The sequence below is a fragment of the Rosa chinensis genome, chromosome 7 (assembly GCF_002994745.2).
Source record: "Rosa chinensis cultivar Old Blush chromosome 7, RchiOBHm-V2, whole genome shotgun sequence".
Taxonomy (NCBI): domain Eukaryota; kingdom Viridiplantae; phylum Streptophyta; class Magnoliopsida; order Rosales; family Rosaceae; genus Rosa; species Rosa chinensis.
In genome coordinates, this window is record NC_037094.1 from 27,094,136 (window position 1) to 27,109,645 (window position 15,510).

The 15,510-nt window shown below is 34.7% G+C and overlaps 2 non-coding genes and 1 pseudogene across 5 annotated transcripts; all 3 read left to right on the plus strand.

Annotated features, from left to right (window-relative positions):
• The first annotated feature begins 1,368 nt into the window (after positions 1-1,368).
• LOC112176126 lies at positions 1,369-8,386 on the plus strand. 4 transcript variants are annotated; one of them, XR_005803085.1, is made up of 10 exons: positions 1,370-1,708; positions 1,800-2,109; positions 2,272-2,881; positions 4,992-5,179; positions 5,551-5,822; positions 6,445-6,507; positions 6,641-6,702; positions 6,803-6,910; positions 7,010-7,180; positions 8,060-8,386. It is a non-coding gene; the product is annotated as an uncharacterized LOC112176126 (transcript). The 4 variants fall into 4 exon arrangements; XR_005803084.1 differs by having other exon boundaries at positions 1,369-1,708; positions 5,551-6,507; XR_005803086.1 differs by having other exon boundaries at positions 1,369-1,708; positions 5,551-6,507; positions 6,641-6,698.
• A 5,885-nt stretch (positions 8,387-14,271) lies between these two features.
• Positions 14,272-14,380, plus strand: LOC112181081 (annotated as a pseudogene).
• Positions 14,381-15,295: 915 nt separating this feature from the next.
• Positions 15,296-15,398, plus strand: LOC112181068. The gene has a single exon (XR_002928676.1). It is a non-coding gene; the product is annotated as a U6 spliceosomal RNA (small nuclear RNA).
• Positions 15,399-15,510: the final 112 nt, after the last annotated feature.

The window sequence follows — 15,510 nt, forward strand, 5'->3', positions numbered from 1 at the left end:
AAAGAATGGAAACAATCACTACTAAATCGGTCAGAATTTCATGCGATGTAAAAAAACGTGTTAACAGAATAAGAAGAAGAAGGATAAAGATAAGGATAAGGATAAGAATAAGAATAGGATAAAGATAAGAATAAGAATAATGATAAGAAGGATAAGAATAAGGATAAGAATCAGAATAAGGAGAATGAGAAGGAGAAGGAGTAGAAGAAGAAGATGATAAGGATAAATATAAGAATAAGAATAAGAATAGGAATTTAAATTCATGGGCTATTTTCATAAATTGTGTTTGACTTTTTCTCTGAGTCTGAACTATCAAATAGGACAAACTGTACAGATCTTAACTTCAGGAAACAGAGCAATTGTAAATTTCTTACTGTCATATAAAAGATAATTTTTTACTGTAATTTTTTTTTCTGAATAGAAATTTTCATAAACAAAATGCAATAATTTAACCTTAGGATGCTCATATATAAGGGATTCTCAAGAAGAGTCCCCTTAAGAAGAGCCTCTCAAGAACTAAGAATAAGAAGAAGAAAAAGGATAAGGATAAAGATAAGGATAAGAAAAATGATAAGGATAAGGATAATAATAAGAATAGGATAAGGATAAAAAGAAGGAGAAGGAGAAGGAGAAGGAGTAGGAGAAGGAGATGATAAAGATAAGGATAAGCATAAAAATAAGAATAAGAAAGAGAAGGTTGTGTGAATTAAATAGAGAGTAGAATTTAAATTCATGGGCTATTCTCATAAATTGTGTCTGACTTTTTCTCTGAGTTTGAACTATCAAATAGGACAAACTGTACGGATCTTAACTTCAGGAAACAGAGCAATTGTAAATTTTTCACTAAATGCAATAATTTAACCCTAGGATGCTCATATATAAGGGATTCTAAAGAAGAGCTCCCTCAAGAAGAGTCTCTCAAGAACTAAGTAAAAGAAGAACAAAAAGGATAATGATAAGAAAAATGATAAGGATAAGAATAAGAATAGGATAAGGATAAAGATAAGAATAAGGAGAAGGAGAAGGAGAGGATAAGAATAAGAATAAGAATAGGAATTTAAATTCATGGGCTATTCTCTTAAATTGTGTCTGACTTCAGGAAATAGGACAAACTGTACAGATCTTAACTTCAGGAAATAGAGCAATTGTAAATTTCTTACTGTAATATAAAAGATAATTTTTTACTGCAATTTTTTTTTTTTTAATAGAAATTTTCATAAACAAAATGCAATAATTTAACCCTAGGATGCAATAATTTTTTTTTCCTTATCCTTATCCTTCTTATCATTATTCTTTTTCTTATCTTTATCCTATTCTTATTCTTATCCTTATCCTTATCCTTCTTCTTCTTCTTCTTCTTCTTCTTCTTCTTATTCTTAGTTCTTGCATTACTAGAATTATGTTAACATCAGTTTATGAGGTATCCAATTTCTAGTGTGATTATTAACATTGGTCGCTAAATTAACTGATGTGTAAACTTTCATTCGAAAATTTTGAAAACTTCATTCCCTCCATTAGAAACGTGAGGGGACTAAACTTCATTCCCTCTAACACCTGACTCTTTTCACTTTGTCAATACACACTTTTCAAACCCTAATTAGTGAGAAGTCTTTCACCTGACCTCCTCCACCTCCTCTCCTCCTTCTCTGACCTCCTTCACCTCCTCCTCCTTCTCCGCCTCCAACCAGCGCCCGTCTCCTTTTCTAGCGTAGGTCCTCTCTCTCTTCTCTCTACCATTATAATCACTAGTTAATCTCTTCTCAAATTCATTATCTTCTTCTGTTTGTTTTGCAATTCAGGTCGGGCTTGTGCAAGCCTATGAAATTGACAAAGATGAAGTCTATATAGCTGCACCATAATTTCTTACCAGAGACGATGGAGCCGCACCAGTCGCCAAACCCTAGTCCGGCAAGCCTCTGTGAAACCTCCAAGGAGAATACTTCTCCGCCTTCAGATCTTGTCTATGCCGCCTTGGATTCGAAGCCTTCGTCAGCGGCCAAATTGAATAAACTGTTGCCGCCACGGCCACCACCATTAAATCCTCTCAAACTGAAGCTTGAGATGCTTCTTGAGAACTCCGTCCATGTAGCCTCTGATCCTGGCCTCCAGGTACTGCTCTAATCATGAGACTGCTAATTTGAGAAATCTATTTGTTTTTCATAAAATTGATTACACGCATTTTTATACATGTAATTATATCTAAAATACTAGAATTAAGCTAATTCTCGAGTCAATTATTATGTAATTAATTTATTTTTATTTATTGTGTAGGAAATAAACGGAGTTGCGGAAACGAGAGAAAACAGTACAAAAAGGGAGCAAATCGGAGTTTTCGACAAGGAGACGAATTTGTCAGCATATAACCATGATCAATGTCGACAAGAAATAGGATGCTGGGAGCTCGATCAAAAATGAAAATGTTTAGAGAGAGAGAGCTTTGAAGAAAATGGAAGAAAGAAGAATATATATATATATATATATATATATATATATATATATATATAGAAACATGTTGCTGATGTGGCACGTGAGTCATGCCATCAATTAATCAAACCATTGATTAATCATCATGGTTCCTATTCCATTGCCCTCCAGACCACGTGCTTACTCACTCTCTGTTATCTCCCTTCACAGTTCACACATGTGCAGGCATATATATATTTGAAAGCCACGACCTAATTCGTTCTTCTTCCCCTTTAGCTAGCAACGCTGCGCAGCAACTTTGGGGAGGGCTGCTGCCCTCTCCCTCCTTCCCCTCCATTTTTTCCTCTTTTCTTCTTATAATTTCTTTTGAGATTTGAAGAACTACTCACACAAATCTTCAAGGATCTATCAAGGAGCTCAATCTCTATAAGATTCAAGATTTGGGTATTTTTGTGGGGTTGTAATTCAAGGCCAGTCATGCTAGCTTCATAACTATTTGTGACTATCTTTTTTTTCTCCTACACTTCTCTTACTCTTTGCTATTTGAATTTTGTAATTTTGATGTTCATTAGTATGGGTTGTGAGTAGTTACTTTTGGGAGCTAGGGTTTCTAACTCTAGCTCAATTTTGATGTAATGAACATATTTTCAAGTGATAAATAATGTATTTTCATATGGGTGCACTCTAATTACTATGTTAATTGATTCTTGATGCATAAATTTTAGGGAATTGACCACTCTCTTTGTTATGTTTTGAGATTTGTGTTGTGTGATACAATTGGTGGTTCTTTTGTTCACTAGCTTCATGTAATTAGTGTGGTGTGTCAAGTAGTTGCTTAATCGAGAATGAATGATTGCCTAAGCTTCTATTTTCTTGTGCCCTTCGCCTTTAATCCTACACATTGTGGCCCTAACAAGGCATAATGATTAGGGTTAGAGAGTTCATTCTTGCCATAGTCGGAAGAATGGATACCAAATGAGAGAAATTGACTTAGTGGCCTTAACCGGTATTAGGTAAAGAACTAAGTAATCGTTACGTGTTAGGTTGTAACTATTGCATGCTTAAATCCCTAATTTCTAGAGCTCTACGCCTTTAGTTCATGTTTTGGTAGCCCTGATAAGGTACTAATTCATGAGTTAGAGAGTCATATTTGTCCTAACCAAAAATGTGAATATCCTTAAGGAAATTCGGCTTAGTGGCCTTGACCGGCATTAAGTACAGGATTTTGTTCTCATGAAGATATGTTTGTTTGCTTGAAATGTGTTCGTTGCATTGTAATTGCGAAAGAGTGATCCCTAGACCCAAAATCTCTCTATTTTATTTTTCTTCATTTTTAATTGTTGTTGTTCATTTAGTTTTTTGGCTTAGTATTTTAAAAAATTACAATTACAATTTCAAATGACAATTTCTATCTCATTGTAAATAGCCATCACTAGGCTCTTAGTTTTGATTAGGCTTTGGTGAAAACCAAAGCCGAGCATTGCTAGGGCTTGGTGCCTTAGATTAGCATTTTTATTTATTTTCTTTTTCTTTCTATTTTGTTTGCTTAGTGACTTTAGTTCCGACTACCAAGGATTGTGGGTTAGCCACTAATCCCCAAGGTACGATAACTTTGGGCATAATACTTCCCTATCTTGACAATGATACGTACGCTTGCGTAAATAAATGTGTATCAAGTCAGAAATTTTGTAGTTTTTGCTTGTGTTTCGGACTTTTGTTAATGTTGATTTGGTTATGGAAAGTCCTCAATTCACCATCCTCTCTGAATTTCTGTCCATGATACCTTAGTGGTCTAATTTTTGTTTTCTTTTGTACTTTGCCTCTAAATTTGGTGATGTTGGTGATAATGATGATTACGACAGTTGGGTTTCTATCCGATCCTGCTATTCTTGCTCTCAGCATACTTTTGCGATCCAATTCTTATTCTGTTTTCCTTGCTCGTTCAAAGCTGTCTCTCTTAGTCTCTGCAATTTTGTATGTCTAAGTTAGTATATCTGCAAGTATTTCAAAATGATCAGTCTCTGACCATTTGGTCCTTTGGTTAATTGGAAAGTTTTGCAGATAGATAGTGCAGATAAGTATGGCAATTTACTAGGGGTGGTTGAAGTTCTGATTTATATGAATCTCATTATAAGAAAGACTAAGTCGAATTGTATCTAATCCACATAATACACTGCTCATTTGACTTCTAACTTCAAATAGATTGGTTGAGTGAATATGATGCCATGTTCGGTGTGTTCCCTTACTGTATATTTGCAAGCAATGATTTATCTTCTATAACATCCATGTTCAAGGTCTTTGTTTTTTTATCTGCTTGATGTTATATTATTGACTTACTTGATGTGTTTTCAGCTCTGCATGTGTGTATTCTTTGCAAAGGAGCAATTTTATGAAACCTTAATTTGTTCTCTGTATTTTAGGAAAACTTTAATTGAGGTATAATCCTAATTAGTATAGCTCTTGCTATGGATTTATTTGCTAGTTGTTTGACTTGTAATTTGAGGCAGCCTTTCTGTAACTGAAGTGTCCAAAAGTTTTGTTGAGTGTAATTGATTTTCTTCCAACAGTTACTCCTATTTGGATTCAGTTGGCATGCCAAGATTCTGAAATGGGTGCAATTTCGTAGCTGGAGTTTTGTAGCTGGAGTACTACACTTCCAGCAACCGTAACATCTCTCGACCTCTTTTCATTTAGGATTCCGATCTCTCAGTTTTGCGATTCAAGGCCGAGGCTCTTCAATTGCTAGCTACTTTAGGTACATATGATCATGAGTTTTCTATATTGTCATGAGTTTTCTTGAGTACTAGAGCTTTGTTTCTTGAAAAGAAGAAAACCTCATTTCCTAGCCTGCAAGTTCTTAAACAACACATGTTGAAATAACTTTCCGTTTGTTCTAACTAGGTAAGAAACTTGAGAATTATCTACCCTCAGAAGATTCCTTTTAGAAGGGGCTTTACGTGTTTGATATAAGCCAAAATGATCTTGCTAGTGCATTTTATTCTAAAACAGTACTGGATCAGATTCTTGCTTTTATTCCAACAGTTTTGTCACTTTATCACAGTTTGAATCAGGAATAAAGGTTTTAGGAATGACATTGAAGTTTCATTCTTTGCTTATTTTCTCCAGAGATTATGTGGATCATGGTGCTAGGAACTTTTGGATGCATAACACTGGTCCTCTGGGGTGGTTGACTTAGAATGTAGCCACATTTGGAACCGACCCATCAAAGCTTGATGAGCAGGGATGTGTTTGTGAGCACAACCAAGTAGCTAAAACTTTAAACTTGCAGCCTCATGATCTCAGTAAAAAGTTGCAAGGCCAATGTTCTGATGCAATTATCACATATGTTGATAGCTTCTCTATCAAATATGTCCTCATTGCAAAATATTATAAATACGGTTAGGTCATCTTAGTACCTTATATAACTTTGCCTCTGCACTTGGTTGTTACAGTTTACATATTTGATTGTGAAGGTATTGTAGATTGTATAACAGAATCCGTTACAACGAAACCAACAAAGTGAATACTTATAGAGACACAACAGAAGAACATGAAATTAGCTAGAAATTATACAATAGAAGAGTTTTGTATACAAAAAGAATAATATAGATCCAACAGATTTTGTTCGTTATTCAATTAAGGTTGCTTTCTCTTCCATCTTCACTAGGACCTTCAGTTTCACATTATTGCTGGGACTTTCTGTTTTGCCTATAGAGCTTGATGTTTTTATCTTGTGATACCCCCAGCATCTTTCTTTACTTTCCTGATGATTACTCATCCTTTGTCTGTGATTGAAACTTGGAACTGTAACCTGTTAAGTTTACTTATACTGAATTCTTTATTATATTCATTTCTGTTCTGTTCGGATCATTTTTATGTAGGCCACTTTTCTGTGTATATATTTACTACCTGTTTAAAGAATAGTCTGCACGTTTCTCTCGCTAAATATGTTCTTTTGCTGAAGATCACTTAATATTGATAAAGCACTTATATGATAGCTATTTGCATCTTCTGATCCAGGTTCTATACATGGATAGGAATGACTATTACGGAGGAGAGTGTGCATCACTTAATCTTATTCAGGTCCAATTTCTGCCACTTAATCTTTAACTAGTGACTAAGTACTAGTTTTATACTTCTAATATGGTGCCTCACTGTTTACTTAACCTTTAGTTTTGAGTTATTTTTCTGTGATCTTTACACTATTTTCTGGCAGCTGTGGAAGAGGTTCAGGGGAGATGATAAGCCCCCAGCACAGTTGGGCTCTAGTAGGGGTAGGTACGTTTTATGTGTTATATTCTACATTGCTTTGCTCACAAGCTACGAGTTAGTTTTATTGTTTTAAGTTTCCCTAACCTGTTTTATTTTCTCTGTGTAGTTTATGATGGCCAATGGAACTCTAATGCGTGTCCTCATTCATACAGCTGTTACCAAGTATTTGTCCTTCAAAGCTGTCGATGGCGGTTTTGTCTATAATAAAGGAAAGGTAAAATTTCTGCCGACTTGCGACACTTCTTGATTATTCTTACACATTGATATATAAAATTGATCTCAATCCTTATGAGTGGTATATCCATTGCAATAGGTTCACAAGGTTCCAGCAACTGACATGGAGGCACTTAAATCTCCACTCATGGGTCTATTTGAAAAGCGCCGTGCCCGCAAGTTCCTCATATGTTCAAGATTATAATGAAAGTGATCCGAAAACACACGAGGGAATAGACTTTACGAGAGTGACAACTAGAGAATTGATTGAGTATGTGCTTGGATGTTACCCTTTATGAAAATGATTTCTGTAATGCAGTTTGACAGGATTCTAAAGAATTAATCTTGATGGTCTCAACAATATTTAAAAAAAAAAAAAAAGGCTGGTCAGTACTTAGGGTCAACTTCTCTTTCTGAAACCTAGTTTATTATTAGTGTGCGGGTCCTCCCTTTTGATGAGTCTTTCTTTTCTTTTTTTTGTATTTTCATGTTGTTTAATAAGGAGCACCAACTTAGAGTCTATCCAAAATTATAGGAAAATTTTCACAAATGGTCACTCAACTATGACTCATTCGATACTTTGGTCACTCAAGTTTCAAATATATCACTTTGGTCACTCAATTATTACACTTAAATCACTTTGTTAATTTTTTTTCATTAAAAAAAATTTAAAAAAATACTCTTTGAGTGACTTAAGTGATTGACAGTGTAATAGTTGAGTGACCAAAGTGATATATTTGAAACTTCAGTGACCAAAGTGTCGAATGAGTCATAGTTGAGTGACCATTTGTGGAATTCTCCCCAAATTATAAAGAAACCTGGGGGATAACTCGAGGATTCCTTTTTGATTGAAGGGTAAGAAAAAAAGTGGAATTTTGAGCTTACGATCTCTTTACCGGTAGTACTGAATTTATGTATGCCATGATCCCTAAGGTTTGCTAGATCTGATTATTCTGGTTCTACAATGTAGTTAATTGTGAAGATCTTTCTTTCCATTGTGTTCAATTATTGGTGCTACCTACAGGCTATAGGGGTTCTTATTTGTAGGGCACTTAACTTCTGGTTTGCTTTTTTTTTTTTTCCAGATTTATTCTTGACAAGAAAATAGGTCTCGGTCAACCTAAATAAACATTACATTCTTTCCTTTCAGGTGCTGAATGCTGCATGGGATGTTTGCATATCAATTTCTAGTGAGAATGCTCTTTTATGTCATAATCGTGTCAGGTACAACAAGATATTGGATAATCAGGTGCTGATTGTAGCTTGGATCATGAATTTGGATAGACAATTAATGGAATGCCCCAATTTTAGGATGATGAGAAAAATGTATTTCTTTTCCCAGCAGCAGTTAGATGCAAACTTTGCACATCATGCTTGTCAAAATGAAGTGATGTATATAAAAGCATAACAAAACAGTATTGCCAAGGAAAACGAAGTCAATTGAGAGATTAAAAATCAGTACCAAAATAAAAATTGATGTCGCATGATTATCAACATATCAAAATATGTCCACAAAATTCATGTAACCAAAACCAGTGCACATCGATTTCTAAACACAGAAACGTAATCTATCATCAACATACAAATCACTTATAATAAAGTAAACCGATTTGCCATAAAATACAGAACATCGGTTTTAAAAACATGAAGTTATGTCTACGACAAAAAAAACATATCAATTCATGTTAAAAGAAGCGATATACATAAAACCAGTAAACATGGTTTTACATAAATAAAAACGATGTCCCGTGTAAAAGAACACTTCATTCTTAATAAAATAACCAATGTTGCCTCAAGGCACATACATCGTTCTTAGGAAAATAAGGTGGCAAAGTGCATGGAAAAATGGCCAAGAACAAACAATAGTTTTTGAACACTAATGTCTAGAAGAGTATTAGACATCATTTTTGAAATTGTAATAGATTTAAATGTTCACTTAGGTATTGTTCGACATATACTTTATTAAGCATAAAATGTGAAAATATGAAGAATTAAATATAGTTAACATACAAAATTATGATGATTATAACGATTATACATCGATTTGGGTTTTAGAAGCGATGTTGGTTGTTATCCTGGACATCAATGTCTGACCGATGTCTTATTTTCTCTATCTTTTACATCACCAACTAAGAGATCGGTCGGATTTTAGTTTTACATCGGTTCTAGACTGATGTCTATTAACATAATTCTAGTAGTGTTGAGAGGCTCTTCTTGAGAATCCCTTATATATGAGCATCCTAGGGTTAAATAATTGCATTTTGTTTCTGAAAATTTATGTTCAGAAAAAAAAAAATTACAGTAAAAAATTGTCTTTGATATTACAGTAAAAAATTTACAATTGCTCTATTTCCTGAAGTTAAGATCCATACAGTTTGTCATATTTGATAGTTCAGACCCAGAGAAAAAGTCAGACACAATTTATGAGAATAGCCCATGAATTTAAATTATACTCTCTATTTGATTCACACAACCTTCTCTTTCTCCTATCCTGAACAACAAATTACAGTAGCAGACAATCAACAAAGAGAATGGAAACATGGGAGCCACTATCCTGAACAAACAAAGGTTTATAGAGGAGCCACTATGAGAAATCAGACCATTGACACCCACTAATCAAACCAACCAAAAATCAAGAGACAATTAAAAAAAAAGAATGGAAACAATCACTACAACAAAAGTGTCTATTTATAGCATTTAATGATAGCGTTTTTTCACCAACGACTATTAATTCAATCTATAATAGCTGTTTTGCATGTAAACGCTATGAAAAAATTAAAACTAGGTCAATGACAAGAGAGCGGGCTTCTAAAAGGAAGAGCGGGCACGTTTCCCCTCCAGCTATTTCTATCTCTAGGAAAGGAAACGCCTTATACTAAAACTTAAAAATTTGCACGAAACCAAACAGAAAAGCCTCGAGCAACCATTCCAATCTCTCGTCATCTCCCTCGTTCTCTCCTTTCTTCCATTCGGTTGTAGAACGTAAGGTATGGCTTCGTTCCTCTTTCCTTCCTTTCTCTCTTTCTATTTTCTTTTTCTTTCCCTCTATCATTCCGTGATTTGGTTTCATATCATTCGCATTCACTCATATCCTCTTCCATTCAGTGATTTGGCTCTAGGTTTTTGGCTTGAATTCTGCGTGCTCAATATGATTATAGGTGACAATGTTAATTTGGGGATTAATTTGTTAGGGTAGTAGATTGTAAAATTGGGGGTTAGGGTTTCTATTTTTCAATTGGGGGTTAATGATTATGTTATTGTTGATGCCTTGATGGTTAACATTTTTTTTGTATGTTTAATCTTAGTTCGAAGATATGAGTGAACCATTAGCAGGACGGCGAGCAGTGGGTAGGCCTAGTATGTGAATGTGAAACGTCAAATTGAACTACAGTTACCCATTGTCAACTTTCAGCTATGGCAATTAGTAAGTTCCCTCCCCTCAGTTAGATTTTAACATAACTTTGTTTTATTTCTTGAATAAGATCTATTACTTTTAGGGAGAATTTTTCGAACAGTACCTGAACTAAAGGTCACTGTGAATTAACGTTCCTGACTTTACACTAATTACACTTTGGTACTTGCTTGGACTATAAATCCCGACCCACTTTTGGTACACACCGTTAATAACTCCGTTAGTTGGCATGCCACCTCGTATATTTTGAAGGGTAAAGTTGTCACTTGACTATCCACTTTCAGAAAGTTAGTTTATTTGAAGTTTGTCCGCCTCGCCACCGGGAGCGCGTCATGTGTGAACTGGAACGGAGGAGACTTCACTTATGTGGGTAAGGACCTCGTCTAGGGTAAAAGGAACAGAGAACAGGGTAACATACGTTTGTAGTTTGAGTTTCTACACCAACAAGTTACAACTTATTCGACTTCCATGGACGAGCTATCACCATCATTAAGAAATTAATTACAAAAAGTTTGACATCATCATTTGTCACCCTTTATTCAATATTTTATTCCAAGGTCAATGTTTTTTTTTCCCCTCATGTTAAATTGCCCTGACATATGTTTCAAAAAAAAAAGAATTACCCTCACATAATAGGGAAATTTTATTAGCACATGTTCATTTTCTTTTTTTTTCTTTTTTTGAGAAGAAACGACAATTTTATTGAAGCGAAGAGATTAAGTACATTCTCTAAAAATAATCTCCTCTAGAAAGGGAGGTGTAAAAGTAAAAACAACATTGCACGACCTATTACATAATGCCCAACGAGCAAGAGAATGAGCAGCAGTATTCCCTTCTCGATACAAGTGGGAGAAAGTACTTCGAGGCAGCTAAGAAAAGAGGGCCAAAACATCCTCATAAACAACTCGGAGCTGAATAAAAGAATTTTGGATAGAATGCGTAGCTTGTACTAACAATAAGGAGTCCGATTCTAGACGAACTGGACCCAAACCCTGGTCAAGAACCAGCTTGCAAGCTACTCTACCAGCTAGTGCCTCCACTTGAGCAGGAGAAAAAACCTGATCAAAACTAATGGCCATCCCACAAATAAAAGAATCATTTGAATCACGTACCACAATTCCTGCACCCCCAGAATGAGAGTGCATATCAAAAGCTCCATCCATGCAAACACTGAACCAACCAACAGAAGGCTTCGTCCAGGCATGCTTATTGCGTGGAACCTTGAGGGGTGAAATATTTGCGTGAAGATAATTGGCATGCCAAACTTGAGCACTAAGTAGGAGAGATCGAGGCTCACAATGTCTATTCTCCCACACTTTATCATTCCTTGCTTTCCACAAAAACCACAGTTTCACCAAAAGACGGCAAAACGATGAGTGAGGTCATTTCTCCATACAATAATTCAACCATTCCTTAAGAGAAAGTGAGGGAGAAAAACCCAACATACCAGACAAGTGATGAGTCATCCACTTTGCAATAGGACAATAACGAAAAATATGAAGAGGAGTTTCTTCCTCATTTTCACATAAAGGGAAAAAAAAAAATCCACTTCCACCTTCTTCTTAACTAGATTAGATCTAGTAGGGACAAAATCTTGACAAGCTTTCCATAAACAAAGTTTCACTTTACCCGGCACCTTGCACTTCCAAAACTTCTTCCAAAAAGTATCAATAAGATGATGAGGAGAGGAGCTAGAAGTAGCCATGACTGGGAGGATCAAACTGTCTATTCTCACTGAAAAAACTCCCTTACTATCATAATGCCAAATCAGCTTATCCTCAGGACATCTAGAACTCAAAGGGATTGAGCTAATAACCTCCACATCCTCACTAGGGAATAAACTCTCCAATAAAGGGACATTCCAACAGCCATTAGCCACATCAATAAGCTGATGAACATACCTCAAAGTAGTAGGGCTCCTAAGTGGTAGCAAGGGCCGAAACCCATGAGGCCTAGGCATCCACCTGTCCTCCCAAATAGCAATTGTAGCACCATTTCCAACTTGCCATCTTAAGCCTAGTTCAACCACTTGCCTTGCAGCTAAAATGCTTTTCCAAGAATAAGAAGGAGCTCCCCCCAAAGAAGCCTCCCAATAAGTTTTGTAATGAAAATACCGTGCCTTGTAGAGCCTTCCCACAAATGAGTTTGGATTTTCTATAATTCTCCAAGCTTGTTTGGCCAACATGGCTAGATTAAAAGCATAAAGATTACGAAAACCCAACCCTCCTCGGTCCTTTGGGGCACACATATTATTCCAAGAGCTCCAATGAATTTTTCTCCCATATGTTGAGTCAGAGTCACCCCACCAAAAATTGGCACACATTTGCTGCAGCTCATTACAAAAAGTTTGAGGTAATAAAAAGCAACTCATAGCATAGTTTGGAAGAGATTGAGCCACCACTTTTAGCAATAACTTCTTTCCCGCACTACTTAAAAGTTTTCCTTTCCACCCCGCTTCCTCAATCTATCCTTCAAATATGAGAAAGTATCCTTCTAAATACACACCCTTGAAATTTTTTTGTCCAATTTTCCTTTGAAAGTATCTTTTTGTGCCCTCGTGAGAAAAAATGAAATTTTGATAGAAAAGAAAATGCTAGCTCTCTCCCTCTCCGCTCCCTCCTTCCCGTATGAAATCATGTATCCTAAGTTCTTGAAAAGAAACCAAATATTTGCCTGTTCACATTTCAATCATGCATATATTTGTTGTCTTGTATGATTATAGCTTAGTTAGCTTGTTCTGGATACATTGGTTAGCAATACTTTCACTATGTAACCCTGAAAGTTACATGGAATGTCCTCGTCTCTTGCTGATTATTAATAATCAAGGAGATGATAATGAATAATGATCAGCCTTTCTTAAAACCGCTCCACTGCAAATCAAAATCAACGCTGTACTCGCCCACCTGGATGATAATCAAAATCAACTTTTAATTTTGACAAGTTTAGTTCGGATTGTATTACAGGTTTTAAATCGTAATTTCTATTTTTCTCCTAAAAAAATGGAGAAGTTGACTAAATATTAATCGCCCACCTAGATGATAATCAAAATCAACTTTTAATTTTGACAAGTTTAGTTCGGGTTGTATTACAGGTTTTAAGTCGTAATTTCTGTTTTTCTCCTAAAAAAATGGAGAAGTTGACTAAATATAGTGAAAAATGATGTTGTTATTCCTCTCCTCTCTCAATTTCCAGGTTTTAGTGGGAAAAAACAAAAACAAAAAACAGTAAAAAGAAAGTTTACTCATTCTTGTATGTACACAGCTTCCACTTTGTAGTTAGTACATTAGAAGCATCTCCTTATATTCTCAAAAATGAAAAAAGAAAAAAAAAACAGTAAAAATAAAGTAAGGTTACTCATTCTTGTATGTACACAGCTTCCACTTTGTAGTTAGTACATTAGAAGCATCTCCTTTACTTATATTTTTGGAGAATATAATACTATACAACACCACAAAATGTAGATTATGATTGTATTATCTACTTTTTTTTTTGTTTTTCATAAAGAAATAAATAATAAATGATTGAAATATTTTTCTAGTACTTATATTCTATGTCAAAACTCAAAAGTAACAATGAAGCAACAGAAGTCAAAAGATGTATTTTATGGTAAAATGGTAAAAAATTTATGGTAAAAGCAATAATGAAGTAGTAAAAGTCAAAAGTACAAATGGAGCAGTAAAAGTCAAAAGTAATAATGAAGCAGTAGATGTCAAAAGATGTATTTTATGGTAAAATGGTAAAAAAAATGGTAAAATGGTAAAAAAATTATGGTAAAAGTAATAATGAAGTAGTAAATAATGGACATTAAAAGCCAAAAAATGTATTCTATGGTAAAATGGTAAAACTTTTATGATAAAAGCAATAATGGAGTCGTAACAGTCAAAAATAATAATGGAGCAGTAAAACTCAAAAGATGTCATTTATGGTAAAATATCGATCATCTCTTGCATATTCTCATTTTCAGAACATTTGACAAATTTGAAATAATAAAAAGAAGATTAACATGACCTTTGCACAACAAGGATGAAAAGTACAAATTTAGTAGTGATTCTTTTTTTCTTTTCTTTTTTCTATTTCTAATACTCCTCATTTTCTTGTCATTTGTGTGAATTGTGAGATAAAACCATAAATTTTTCAATGTCTCTGGGTTTCTAATTGCTTTTAATTTGTTTGTTTGAAGTTCATTTCAGTGTCTATATGATAACCAAATTGGGATGGCCTATTTGAAGTTTGCCCGCCATGCTAGCTTCACCAATTTTGGATCTTTAGACTGACTTTCTTATTCATAATTACAGAAGATTACATACACTGAACAAAAGATGTGATTCCATTAAGTAAAAGCATTTTTCTACACATGCTCTGCATATGCAAATTTTTTTTTTTTTTTCAAACTGTTATCTCAGAGAAAATATAATGGGAGAGAAAAGTGGGTTGTGGGTTCTTTTTTTGTATATTTTTTTTAATAAAAATATATTTTGTAAATGTTATAATTGTCTTTGTGATTTAAATAATTCTCAAAACTATAATAGTTAAAACTATAATAGATTTTCTTAATAATAATATAGATGACCAATCATGATATATATTCTTCTCAATATATTGTGTAAATTTGAATCTTAGAGTAGGAAAGGAATAAAAAGTTGGGTTGCCACATTGAACAATGGATTTTATTATTGGTTATTGTGGTATTAATCCATTTAAATCTTGATTCACCATCTCTCTTGAAGCGATTTGAGTGGATCATATTATAAGGGAAGAAATGCTGGTGACCAGATCTTGACACCCATGTAAGGATTTTGCAAAACCATTAATCTAGATACGTGCCCATAAGCCGTCAAAATTGGTCAGTTTTAAGCTTCACTGATAGAGGACACGACACGACTACCGCTTTTTTGTTATTGTTTTCAGAGTCCCACATCGAAGAAAAGCGCCTTCCTCTTAGACTTCATATAGGGAGACCTCACAACACTGCTTGTCCCTTCGGGGACATCCGATAAAATTGGAACGATACAGAGAAGATTAGCATGGCCCCTGCGCAAGGATGACACGCATAAATCGAGAAATGGTCCAAATTTTTTTGGGATTTTTTTTTCGTCTTTTGGTTCCAGGTAGACTACCTCTGCTTTCTGGGTCTTCGTTTTTCTTCATTTCCATTTGCTTACAAACTAAAATCTTGAGATTGGTAGTCT